At 41.1% G+C, this 12,976-nt stretch overlaps 1 protein-coding gene across 4 annotated transcripts in view; it reads left to right on the plus strand.

The window, feature by feature from the left end:
* Positions 1-291: 291 nt before the first annotated feature.
* The window catches only part of DSE (dermatan sulfate epimerase), a 36,219-nt gene continuing 23,534 nt past the window's right edge, over positions 292-12,976 (plus strand). For 2 of the 4 annotated variants that reach the window (XM_071548937.1, XM_071548942.1), the window contains exons 1-2: positions 451-565; positions 1,059-1,128. The gene's annotated coding sequence lies outside the window, so the exon portion shown is untranslated. Of the gene's footprint in view, positions 413-450; positions 566-600; positions 696-1,058; positions 1,129-12,976 lie in introns of those variants that run through there. The other 2 variants (XM_071548938.1, XM_071548940.1) reach the window with 2 other exon arrangements.

The following is a 12,976-nucleotide window of genomic DNA, read 5'->3' on the forward strand; positions in this document are numbered from 1 at the left end:
ATGCAGTGTGGGGACAGTTCAAGGGATGGACATCGAGTATGAATGGTCCCCCGGGATGCTGTCACCTCCAGAGCCACCCTTGCCCGAATCGTGGTACCGCTGCCGTACTCTCCAGGTGAAGGGAATCAAATTGCTGACACTCCAGTGCTGAGACAAACACATTCCCTGCGGAGAAACGAGTCCTCCCACTAAAAGGGAGAATTAGGGTATTTCCGCGAAGTTCGGGCCCGGGAGGAGCGGGCGGGGGAAGAAAAGCCGTGTATGCGCCAGGAATAAACAAACACGAGGGCATAGACCGAGCGGCAGGGGCTCCGCGGGCTGGACCGTGAGAGCCGGACGGGCTTCGCCGAGTGATGCCGCCATGGCGTGAGGGGCCGGCGGGGCCGCGGGGGGAGGAGGAGGACGGGGAGAGGTACGGAAGGAGGGCGGGGAAGCGGGAGGTGGAGCGGGAGAGGGGAGTCACTTTCTTCCTGCGTTGAAAAACGCAACTCCCCCCTCCCAGCTCCGTCCCCTGGGGCTGTGGAGGAGAGACTGTGTGGCAGCCGAGAGGCGGGTCGGCGCCGCGGTGAGTGCCCGTGCGGTGCCGGGCAGCGCTCCCAGCTCCTCTGTCCCGTCCCATCCCGGCGCGGCTGGCGGCGGCGCGGGCGTGGCGCGGGGCTGGGGGCTCCGGCTGCCTGCAGGCTTGGGAAAGGGAGGTTGGTCCCAGCACTGCGTCCCGGCCGCGGCACTCGCCTCCCCGGGCCGTGGGGCGCGCTGGGGGCGCCGGCGCTGTTCGCGGGACGAGGGGCCGGGCGGCGGGGGCCGGTTGCGGGGCAGGCGCGGGGTGGTGGCCGGGTGCGCCCCGCGGGGAGCAGCCCCCAGGCACGGGCTTTCCCCGGCTGTCCCGGCGGAGCGGGGCTGCTGTCGGGGCAGCCGCCCCAGCGCGAGGTGCCGGGCAGCCCGCAGGATGGGCCCCGCGAGTCCGCGGGCGGTGGGTGTGCGCAGGGGGGACGTGGCGCTTTCTGTGTAAAGCTTTACCTGCGGGTGCCGTGTGTGATAACAGCTCTGCTCCTCCGCAGCACCGTGACCGCAGGAGCCTCCGAGCCTTTTGCAGCTGAGTTCAGCCTCCCCAACATGCGTGTGTGAAAGGTAAGCGGCAGCATCCTTGTCTTGCACCTAGGCAAGCTGAGACACAGGAACAGAGTGATTTGCCCCATGCAACTTCCTGCCACTTCTCTTTTTTATTTTTTTTTAATTGTTAAAGTCTTGAGTGACTTGGGACCAGAATTGTTAATTCGGGAAGCTCAGTCTCCTCGGCCCAAGGCAGCGAGTTCCAGTTCCTGTAGCTAATATTGCATGAAAGCAGTGCATCATCGCTTGGTGCATCTCACGCTAACTCTTAAAATTCAGTTTGGTATGAATGATAGTAGCCACCTTCTCTGCTCTTCTGCCATTCCCTCTTGAAGCAATATAAAACTGTGATATTTTCCTGTGTTTTCAAGCTGTAGTGGCTTGGTTTTTAGTCATAAGCAATGGCAGCATAACAAAATAGAGACAACTGTAAATGAAATACAACAAATATTGCTCAACTAGTTGGAAACTTTTGATTGCCCTAAGAAGATCAAGTACAATTTAAATAACACTAAAATTTTAACATAGTCTAAACAAAGACAAAGAAATTCTCAGCCTAAATATTGCCACAATATGCTTTTCATGCCAGCAATTATTATAACTCACTGCAGTATTTCAAAAAAGGAACAATTCAGCTGAAGGGCAACAGTGGGAATCAATAATTCAGATGCTGTTTATTACTCTAGAAAGACTCTTGCTGGGCAGCCTTGGGCAAGTCACTCCACCTCTCCATTGCTCTGTTTCCTTCCTCATAAAACAGATAAATTTGCTTGCTTACTTCACAGGGGTGTTGAGAAGTTTAATTAATTAACTTGTTTCATAACTACTTGTAGATCCTTGGGTGCATCTTTTCAACTCTGAGTTTTTAACTGTGTCTCATAGTCAATTCAGGTCATTGAAAACAACACATGTAAGCAACGTTTTCAGGGGAAGCAAACAAAGTAGCAGTATTGGATTGGAATTGTATTCACTATATATAAAGTTCACTGGGACATGAAACCAGAATATACTAATCACAGTCCTTTAAGAAAATGTAATTTTCTTGTTATTCAAAGTAAGAGCTTGCTTTTGTTGTTTTATTTGAAGCATTGTGACGTTTTGCATAATTCTGAATTGCCATGAGAAAAACCTGAGTGCTCTTAAGATAATAAGGGAGTGAGAGATGGGAATAGTTTATATACATATCTGTATGCTCTACAGTGGAGACTGACCTTAGATGACAGCTGGGGATGATTTTCCAGTGCATATTTACATGCAGTCTCTTTTACAACCTGTTCTTTGGTCATAAAGAATATGGTTTGAAAGAAAGAAATGCATGAGCCTGTGGTAAAAGCTGATAGATTTTGGTTGCCTAGGCAAGCTCAGTTTTTATTACAGTGTGTATTAGTTATTATAACTGATATATAGTAAATATCTACTCTACAATAGAGAGGAGAATGTGTTTAATTACCTGGCCAGATGTTAGATGTGATTTTCATAGACTGCATACCGTTATAAGTAAAAAGGAGTAGCTGAAAGCTAGTTTTAGAGTGACGTTTCGGTACTTTTTAAAGGCTCATGAGGTCTGTGTGTACAATTTTGTTCTCAGGGACAATGACACCAGGTCCATAAGCTTTTTTAAAACTAAATTCAAATGAAGCCTAGATTACTGGGGGTAGAAAGTCATTCACATTACCAGGCAGCTGTTGGACTGGGAATCAACATAAGGAGTTTATATACTGAGAGATGGTCACATCCATCAGTACCCAGCAGTCTGAGCAGTGAAAACTAGGGTTAAATGAGGCTGTAAATGTGTTTGTAAAACTGCAGTGTCCCTTCTCTCAGAGATTATTGCATTTAACTAAAACTCAGTCACATTCTTAGGCTTGTGTGTGAGAACTTGCACATCTGGCACCCACAGCATACTACAGCAATGAACAGAAACAAATTTTATTACTACTGCTATTTTTCCTGAATATGTTGCAAGAAATAAAGCCCATTTTCCTTTATTTTTTTTGTTTGTTTCTGGGATTTTTTTATTTATTTTTGTTTATTTTTATTCTTGAAGCAATTAAAAAATAAAGAAAAGCCCCCAACTTTCCATTACCATTGTTTCCTCATTTAGATTTGGTAATCCAATGTCTGGTGAGTGTAAGAGAATATGACTTTGCTTAGCAAGTTGTATTTAATTGGTAAATATGCTGTCTCCCTTCAGCTGAGGTAAAGAGTTTAGTTACAGTAGTGTAGTCTCTAAAGCTGTTAAACTGTGGTGCCAGTTTGTGTTCAAGACTGCAGCCATATACTTACTATAAATAATTTAATAGATTCTGCATTTGGCTTCCTTTGAGCTAGTTTTCTGTTTACATGGGTAAACTTTCTTCTGATGTCTGCTAGCCCAGCTAAGCTCTCCTGGGATATGGGGAGGTGTGACAGTGGTGCATTAGTAAAACTCCAAAACCTTGTGCACTGCGCTTTGAGCTGACTTGGTTATCTGCTCAGGATAGGAACAGGGCAGAGGAGGCAACTAAAGCCTTCTAGGAAAAAGGAAATGTAGCTGATGCTACCAGGGATCTCTCTCATGAATGCTTTGTCAGTAGAAATTTAGCAGAAGTGAAGTGTTGGTTATGAAGAACTGACTGAAGAAGTCTAGTCATTTTGGGGATTGCATGAAGGACAGAGCACTGGAAATACTTCCTCACATCAGCTGTTGGCATCACACTTTCATCCACTCCTGGGACACGGTCAGGTGTGAAAGCACAGGCACAGTGCAGCCATTACGTACACAGTCTGAAATTTTGTTTGTTTGGTCCTTCTTTCAGTTTTTCCCCTTGCTTAAAATCACAGAGTATACAGTAGGAATTGGCAATAGCATTATTTAGAGTAGGCAAAGAATTGTAGGGGCCCTGGTCACCTGACTCAGGCAGGTATTGTGTCTCAGTGCAAGAGAAATGTAATTTTAACGTACGAGTTCTTTCACCGCAGTTGTCCTGGTTATGTTCTTATTTTGTTTGTGGGGTTTCTTTAATGAGAAATATTAAAAATGCTTAACATTCTGTATAAACCTGGCATGCCTTCTTAAGCCTTCTAATCAAGTGGCTGCCTAGAGTTGTTAAAGTATTTTGAAAACTTATTTACAAGCATTTCTGGGCATATCATGTGCTTTTAAAGCCATTTCATCATATCATTGCAAGCATGGTGAATTCTACTTTTTGTTAAAATGATCTGTCCAGTTTCAGTTCTGCTATGACAGTCATGTCTGCGCAATTTACAGTCAGAAATGAGATCGTAAGATTGTAAATTTCAAAATTAACCCATAATTTCATGGTTGTCTTGACACCTGCTCACAAATTGTATGCACACTGTGAGTAGCTACATTTTGCAGGAATAACATAGCCTTTTAACTTCATCTGCAGCTGAGGCTTCTGTCCTTGAAAATTTGTCACTTTTATCAAGTATATTCTGCTTTTTATTAAGAGTATTCTGGGGAGTGATTAGGACAGTAATAGCCCTGAAAGAACTACAGGACAATACATTTTATTGTTTCTCCAAATTTGTACCTTGAAAAAATCAGTTGCATCCGGATACATGTATATTATATCTGTCAGGAGAGAGGGACTACAAACTATATAGAGAGAAACCCTAGGTGATGAGGTAACAGCTGAGAGCAGCAGAGCTAACAACAGAATTGTACCAATAATAATGAACAACACACTGATCTGCAGAGAGATTTAACTACTGGCTAGCATGGTGCAGTTTCAGTCTACAAACACAATGAAGTTTATCCTGTAACAAATGAAACACTAGTTCTTCTATGTTAATACAGATTTGGGCTCTGCATACTCACAATATAAACTGATTTGCAGATCATATAAAAACAAGTGGTGATTTATATTGCTTAGATTGCAAACTTCTTAGATTCATAAATTGGCTGGCATCAGCACCTTTGGACTTTGCTGGTGCTCCTATATGCTGTTAAAATAATTTACCATATATAATTGCCATGATTTGATCCCAGCTGGCAATTCAGCCCCACACAGCCACTTGCTCACTTTGCCCAGTGGGATGAGGAAAGAATTGGAAGAGTAAAAGTGATAACACTAATGGGTTGAGATATAGTCAGTTTAACAGGTAAAGCAAAAGCTGCACTCACAGGCAAGGCAAAACAAGGAATTCATTCACCACATTCCGTGGACAGACAGGTGTTCAGCCATCCTCAGGAAAACAGGGGACCATCACATGTAACAAATGCTGTAACTCTGAATATGCCCCTGTTCCTTCCTCCCCAGTATGATGTGCCATATGCCATATCTCTCTTTGATCAGCTGGGATCAACTATCCTGTGCCCCTTCTCAACTCCTTGTGCATCCCCAGCCTTCTTGGTGGTGGGGTGGGAGGAGAGGCAGAAAAGTCCTTGACTGTATAAACGTTGGTCAGCAGTAACTAAAACATCCCTTAAATTATCAACACTGTTTCCAGCACAAATCCAAAACACAGCCTCGTATCAGCTACTGGGAAGAAGATTATCTCTACCTCAGCCAAACCATCACAGTAAAAAAAAAATTAATGTAGTTTTGTATACAACACTGAGTCATAAACAGGATATGGAAACCTAGTTTTGATCCCATAGCAACTGAAGGATATCATGCATTTTAGAATTCCTGTCTATTAATATGATGTCCTGTGGAAATGTTTTAAAAATAAAACTATTTGTTTGATATCTTCAGCTAGTGAGTCTGTAGGTAGAGCTAAATATACAAAGAGTGAGAAGTAGTTTTCCAAAACTCCAGCAGAACCACATCATCCATTTACAACATCTTGAAGACAATTGAATGAAGGGCAATTAAAACAATAAACAGGTAAAACCGTTAATTATACATAGTAGAGGAGACCAGCAAACCAGGGGACTTAAAACATTTACAAGTATTTGAAAGAGTAAAGGTCAAGACTAGCAAAGAAGAATAAGTTGGAAAGAAGATAGAAGTTAAAGTCTGAAATGAAAACCACTTGTTTTGGTATCAGAAGTCCCTGGTGTTGTAATTGGCCGCAGAAAGTGAGGGAGGCTGGATAGCATGCAGCTGTCTGATGTGGCTGGGTTAGGCACAAGTAATTCTGATAGCAGTAAAATTGGGGTTCCACTTCTGCATGTATGACTGTTTTTTCCTGTCCTTTGTTTGCACTCTCCTGTGTGCCCCAGGCATTCTGTTCCATTGCTCTCTTCTTGTGCGGGGTGGTTGTGCTTCGGAGCAGTGGGCTGCTGTCAGAGGAAACCCTCAGTGTCGTTTCTAATATCCTGAAGGCTTCACAACCTTACTGACCCCGAGTGGGTCTCCGTGGGAGGGCCAGGAGGATGAGTTACTTTTCAGCAGCTGCCAAAGGAGTATTGTGTCACCAGCCAGATTTTACAGGCGCTTTTGTTCTCTGTTTCTGCAGTGCCTGTCACTGTCATAGTCCCAGGCCCCAGAGGTGCCCTACATGCTGTTACATCGTCGAGTGGCTTGATTGACTTCTGGATCATTAATGGAGCTGATTGAAACTGCCTTTCATTAGCTTTAGCTTATTTCTTAAAATAACCCCCACTATTTTCAATTATTGAAATGGCCTTTTCAAATTATGTCAACACAGGATAAAGTACTGGTTCTCTAAAGGAAGTTTTTCTGTGGTGGCCTATAGTTTTATGCCTTTGATGGTAAAAGTGACTGGCCTTTCATTCACTGAATGTGGATGCCTTAACAGGCATGTCTGCACTGGCTGGGAATGATCATCAGCAGGATTCTGGATATCAACATTACTTTCCTTACTCATTCTATAGAGTGAAGTACGGAATAAAAAATTCCAATAAGGGTTAAAAATAGTAATGTTGATGCAACCAAAAATTACTGAGAAAGCATTTATATAATAGGATATATTATAAAATAGAAGAAAATTCCAAGTTCCCTGATATGGTTTGGGCATGCAAACAATTTAAATCTTCATTTTGCTTGAGGCAGAGAGAAGGTTGTGCATTCAGTGTGCATATGCCCTGTTATTTTATATGTACAGACAAATAAACTTTTCAATTAAAGGAATTCACCAGTGAAACTTCCACAGGTATTTTATACATCTTACTGTAAACTTGTAAAACTACTTTGCTATTGGTGTCTTATCTGTAGCATGGTGGAGAATGAGTGCAACCCTCCATTCTCTGGGGTTATTGTCGCACACGCCTGTGTACTGCTCTACATAGATCCGTTGAGTTTTGTGTGTAGATCAAAGGACAGACACACATCTAAATCTTGACTGCTGACAAGATGTCATATACTGATAATCCCTATAGAAACTGGTTGTTTCTGGTTACCATTAGGATTTTCATAGCACAGCTGTTATTCAGACATACAAATTGATACAAAGCTTCTTTCAAAGTCTTTCAGGTCACTTCATAAAAAGTGCAATACCAACACCTGGGTACCTGAGCTATACTTTATTTATTGCAGATGTAATTCTGAACTATATTTGGGATTTCTGTATATAAGCTTTGAAATACCTTGAACATTATATAATTGTGATGTAGCATATTTTTCATAGTGAAAAAATCAGAGGAAGAAATGAAGTAATGTCCCCTGGTGGTTAAAGGTGTAATAGGTATTTTTCAAGTTGTAAGCAGTGATTTTTACAGATTTCCAGCATTTTTATTGGAGAAACAGATGGTCACTAGTTTTAGTTCACTGACCAAAAGCTGGATGAAGGACTCCTGACTGCTCTTATCTTGGGACGTGGGAATTTCCTGCCCTGGTGTCCAGCCCCACAGCTTTGAAAGGCACTCAGCAGTACTACTTGCTGATGTGCAAGCTATACAGTGTGGGGCTTTGGTCAGTAGATTTACTGTGGTTGTTACAGCGTAAATATAAGCTTATAGTTTTCTTTGTTCTGCTCCATTTACCACCTAATTTTGCTGTATTTGTATATGTTGCTCTGGAACCAAATGGCAACATACACATGAGAATTAGTTCCTATTCACCCTTTCCCCTCTGTTTCCATGGACTGCATTTTTAGTACCTAAATGTTAGTGAATTCAGTCAGAAGGCTTAATTGCTCTCCCATTTTTAAATATGTTTGCAAAATATTTAGGTTGGTGGTAAAACTGACATTGTTGAACAAAATAGCTCTTCAGCTGATGTAACTGTCATGATTTTAGAATTTTATAGATGTTGCTTCTCTCATCAGCAACAAAGTCAATTGCGTGTGAAAATATATGCTAATTATTTGAGGTATTTGGACAAAGTGCAAAAGAAGGAGTACCTATAGAAGTTTTATTTTTTCCACCGTGATCTAACATACCACTCCTCATGACAAGCAGTTGCAGTGTTGGGACAGAAAGTTGCACAGATTCCACACACATCTCATTGCAACATTAACTATTAGTTTTGCAGTTTTGGTAGGTCACCAGTTTCTGGTGATTGATCATATCTTTTTAAAATATCTATGACTCTCTTACATGTTTTTGCATTGGGTGCCAAAATTGCTTATTGAATGGCCTAATAACCTGATCTTGTAATGTAATTTGTGACAATATTACAATGTTGTTCAAAATGAAATTGCACATTACCATTACAAGCATAGCAAAAAATTTAGTAGAAAACCTTGCTTTTGCTGTCAGTAGTTGATGAAGAAGTGATGCAAAAACTTCTGAAATTTAAGTCCATGCTGACTCAGAGGTCATTGTCTAAGGTAAAAGTTTGCACACTGAACCTGAAGACTTGCTTTTTGTCAGTATGGTGAAATAGACTTTCCTTTAAATATTTGAACACATTTCTTTAAAAAAAACCCAACACATTTATTTCTCAGGTGTCTCAGTGATCATGAGAATTGTAGCCTTTGTGGAAAATAGTAGCTTCCCAAAAGAAGACAAAAAGCTGTACAATCTGTGAAGAGAAGTCTTTGAATGGTACTTTTGAGTTTTAAATCAGTTAAAAAAATTGTATCTGTTTATATCTATCTATCTATCTATCTATCTATCTATCTATCTATCTATCTATCTATCTATCCTTTATATATATATATTTGGTTTTTCTTCTTTTCTAATAGACACAGAGATTAGATATTCAAGCAGTGTGTCAGGGCTTCTCTTAGCTCCCCTGGTGGTAGTGAGGCATCTTCCAGGGGGATTCAGAGGAAAACCAGTGCATCCACAGTGGAGGTGCCGGGGGTTTGCCTGCAGCATCTCCTGAGCAATCTACAAGGAGAACACAGCATGGGAGTGTGAAACCCAGCTCTCACTGAGGGTGTAACTCCATCTACCTTCTTCTGGCTGGAGACTCCTGCATCTGTTTGAGCATTAGCCTTTCCCAAGGTAGGTCCTAGGGAGGTAGAGGAAGGCTATGGCATCAGTGTGGGTAAAACAGTGAAGTGCAGGAGAGCCCATGACCTCCACCAGTGAGGTGGAGGAGGGCCCATGACCCAAGTGTGGTCAAGAGCTGTGTTCTGCCACAGTCACTCCTGGTGTGACTGAACAGGCAGGTCTGAGGTGTTTATGTCTAAGCCCTTACACTCTGGGAAGATCTTTTGTGCAGAAACATGAGTAATTTGTGAAGTTGCAATGCCTCCTGTTCATGGAAGCTTTAGTCACCAGAAATTCCGCCTTTTTTGTTCCTGATTGTGAATGTTGACAGGATACCCGTCTCAGAGATGAGTCATGGACTAACATTGGAGATACTGGCAGTGACATCTGCAATTTCTGCTTTTTAAGAAGTGATAGAAGTGTGATTCCAGGAAAAACCATCCACAAAGCAGAGTGGATCTTCAGAACTGATACTACAGAAAGCCACAATTCTTTTCCTGTTTTTAATTTTTAATGATCCAAAAGAAGGTCAGATGGCTTCAAGGACAGCTGTGCAAGCTGGTAGTCCTAATAGTGCCATCCTTTCCTAACCCCAGTCCTCTGCCCCCTCCCCCTCCTCTGCTCTCGGTGCTGGAGCAACATGTGCTGCACGTGTTGCAGGAGTAAATGAACCTCTCATTTCTTTACTTGGTGAAGTTCTCTGTATAAACCAATGTTGAGTTTAGTTAGTGCCTTCAGTTTTACAACACTTTTTTTCACTGCAGTTGAACATGCAGATGGGAAGAACTGAAAGAGTTAGGATTCAACTGATTTGGGGTTTTTTGGGTTCCTTTTTCCTGAAATAATTGCTGTTCTTTACTGTTTCTGCTGGCAGTGGAAATCATGAGAAATGACAATGTTTTCAAAGCACATTGTATAGTAGCATTTTCTTCCATGGACAAACATCATTTACTGTCCTTTTAATATTTAATACTTTATGGTTTTCCGACTGAATAAAACCCCCTCATTTTTAGAAAAGGTTGAGTTGCTTGGTAAAGTTTTTCTTGGAAGATGTGGCTGGTAATGATGTAGTGTAATATGAGAGTAAGAAATTCTTCTGACTTTAAAAAATGGTATTGTAAGTGCAAGTTCAGGGATCAGAAGGCCCAGACTTCTATTCCTTTGAGCCCTGCGTGTCAAGCAAACTTGTAGCAAGTTCACTCATAACTGGTAAGTTAGAGCTTATGCAGACAGTTATTTATGCAGGTCTGGCTTCACCTAAGCTGTGCAGATAACCAAGATTCATATGTGTTTCTTTAGCTTTCAGTGTGAATAAGTTAACTAAGGGAACCTCAAAGTGTAGAGTGTAACACACCTGAATTTGCAATCTGTTCCAGTGTTTTTGGCTTGGTGGTTCCCCCCTACCCAGTCACATTTATACCATTGTAATGAATTCTGTGTAGTCCAGAAATGTCACTAGGCTTGGTCGCATTCTTGCTTTGGTTCTTCTGTAACCACCTGATAATTTTTGAAGTGTTTTTATATATATATATATATATCTTAACACTGAGGAATGGTGATCATTCCTGTTAGCCCTGCAGAGTTACTGGGGTGAGTCAGTAAAGGAATAAAATGCATGGTCAGGTCTGGTCCTAGTCTGTGAAGTGCTTGATAGTATGTGTGGTTGAATTCTGCCACTGGAAATGCCTGTGAGGATGGTTTGTCATGGCTGTACCCAGAACCATGTATTTTGTCTTTCCTCACTATCTGGGTGATTTTTATTGAAAATCCATGTGTTTATTCTGTTTGGAGCTCTGTGGTTGTCTTCATTACTACTTCTGCTGGTCTTGTTCTTAAGGACATCATAGATGAGAAAAAGTCTAACATCTGTCTTTCTCACTCTCTGTAGCATGGTGTGAGCCACAGTCATGCCATCCTGAGCTTCTCATGGGCAGTTGTCTCCACATGGTTGTTGCTGGTGCCTCCACAAAGGTTTGCATGTGGTGTACTCCCTTCTAACTGCCTCCTCCTATCCATCAGTCACAACAGGCTGAGCCCTACAAAATCATGGGTCAGGGTGTGCTGTCCTTACCAAGTCGTGGCTGCTGTAAGTTACTGACTTTGTATCATAGAAGGAGCATCAGTAGGATTTAATCAAGAATGAATTACTTCATACTCTTGTTTTTGTCAATGCCTATTGACTTTCTTGCAGATCTTGACTCTGAATATGATGCTTATGAATATAGTATAGGTTAGTTTTCCAATGTTGTTCTTAGCCTAGACAATGTGGTGTGGTGGTTCCTTCTCATGTAATGGTAAAAAAAAAAAGGATTTGCCTTCTCTTTGAAATGCACACATGAATAAAGGATGAAAATGAGGAGGTTATTAAATACTTAGAGTACGCACTGTGACTTTTTGGCAAATCTGGAGGTGTTTGGTGATGGTGTAATGCTGGGAAATGTGTGTTCAGATTTACAAAGGAGTTCTGGGAAACCTTACTATATATTCCTTAATCTCAAGTCAGAAATACCCTAATTGAGGAAACTCTTAAAACCATCCCTAAATTTATGCATGTTCTTATTTCTCACTGATGAGCAGAAGTACTTACAGAAGTCAAACTGAGTTAAAAATACATGAAGCCCTGACTGCTAGCTCAAATTTTTTTATAATTATGTAAGCCAGGAAACTTTCTCAAGGTATGGTTAACACAGAAAAAGTTATAAGCATTTTTAGCTTTTTTTTTCAGATATTTTTAGGTCCTTTTCTCTACTTACAGTTCTAAAGGATCATGCAGGCTTTTTATTTAAAAAACCCCAAAACTATAGGGGTTTTTATTATGAAAAATGGGGGGGTGTTATCAATTAAAGAAATTATGTAGTGTTTCAGAATTAATGTATTGGTTTGGCTCTTTTTTACCTCCTTCCTCTCAAAATATTCTGTTGTATAATTTCATTATTTATAGATGAGAATATGTGTAGATTTGAGAATGTTTGGATAAACTGTGGTGTATGTTTCTTTTTGTGTGTGTGTGTGTATGTGGTGAGACACTATGTAGATATAGTAAAAGTATTACCAAATAAACCAGCCTGTGATCTGCATAATGCATTTTGTAATGATTGGTTTACATCTAAAAAAGGGCAAAATGTACTTGAAAAATGCATTCAAATACTATGAAAATGTCATCTTCAATTATGCTCTGTTAAAGCAATTATGCTGCATACAGTAATGTATAAATTCAAGCAGTTACAGGGTGCAATATTTTTTTTGCCCTAGACAGGAATGGACATGAAAAGATGTATTTCTTGGCCAAAGATGCTTGCCTCCAAATTAATTTTAAGGGGCTAAACACAGGCATCTAAAGGGAGTGAGTACCCAGTAGTCATCAAGGGTCATGGTCTGTTAAGGTTGTCTCACATTAATGACTTTGTTGAATCAGGATGTGGGTCTCTAAATAAGGTTTTAGCAGCCTAAGTTTCTGTTAGAAAATTTTGGCTATGGAATAGGAACCTGTGGGAAGAAGTAAAAGGTTGCTTTGTACTTCCTATGAGTTTTATGACTGAATCCAATGAAACAGGTTTTCCATGGGAAAAAAAT

The sequence above is a fragment of the Pithys albifrons genome, chromosome 2 (assembly GCF_047495875.1).
Source record: "Pithys albifrons albifrons isolate INPA30051 chromosome 2, PitAlb_v1, whole genome shotgun sequence".
Lineage (NCBI taxonomy): Eukaryota > Metazoa > Chordata > Aves > Passeriformes > Thamnophilidae > Pithys > Pithys albifrons.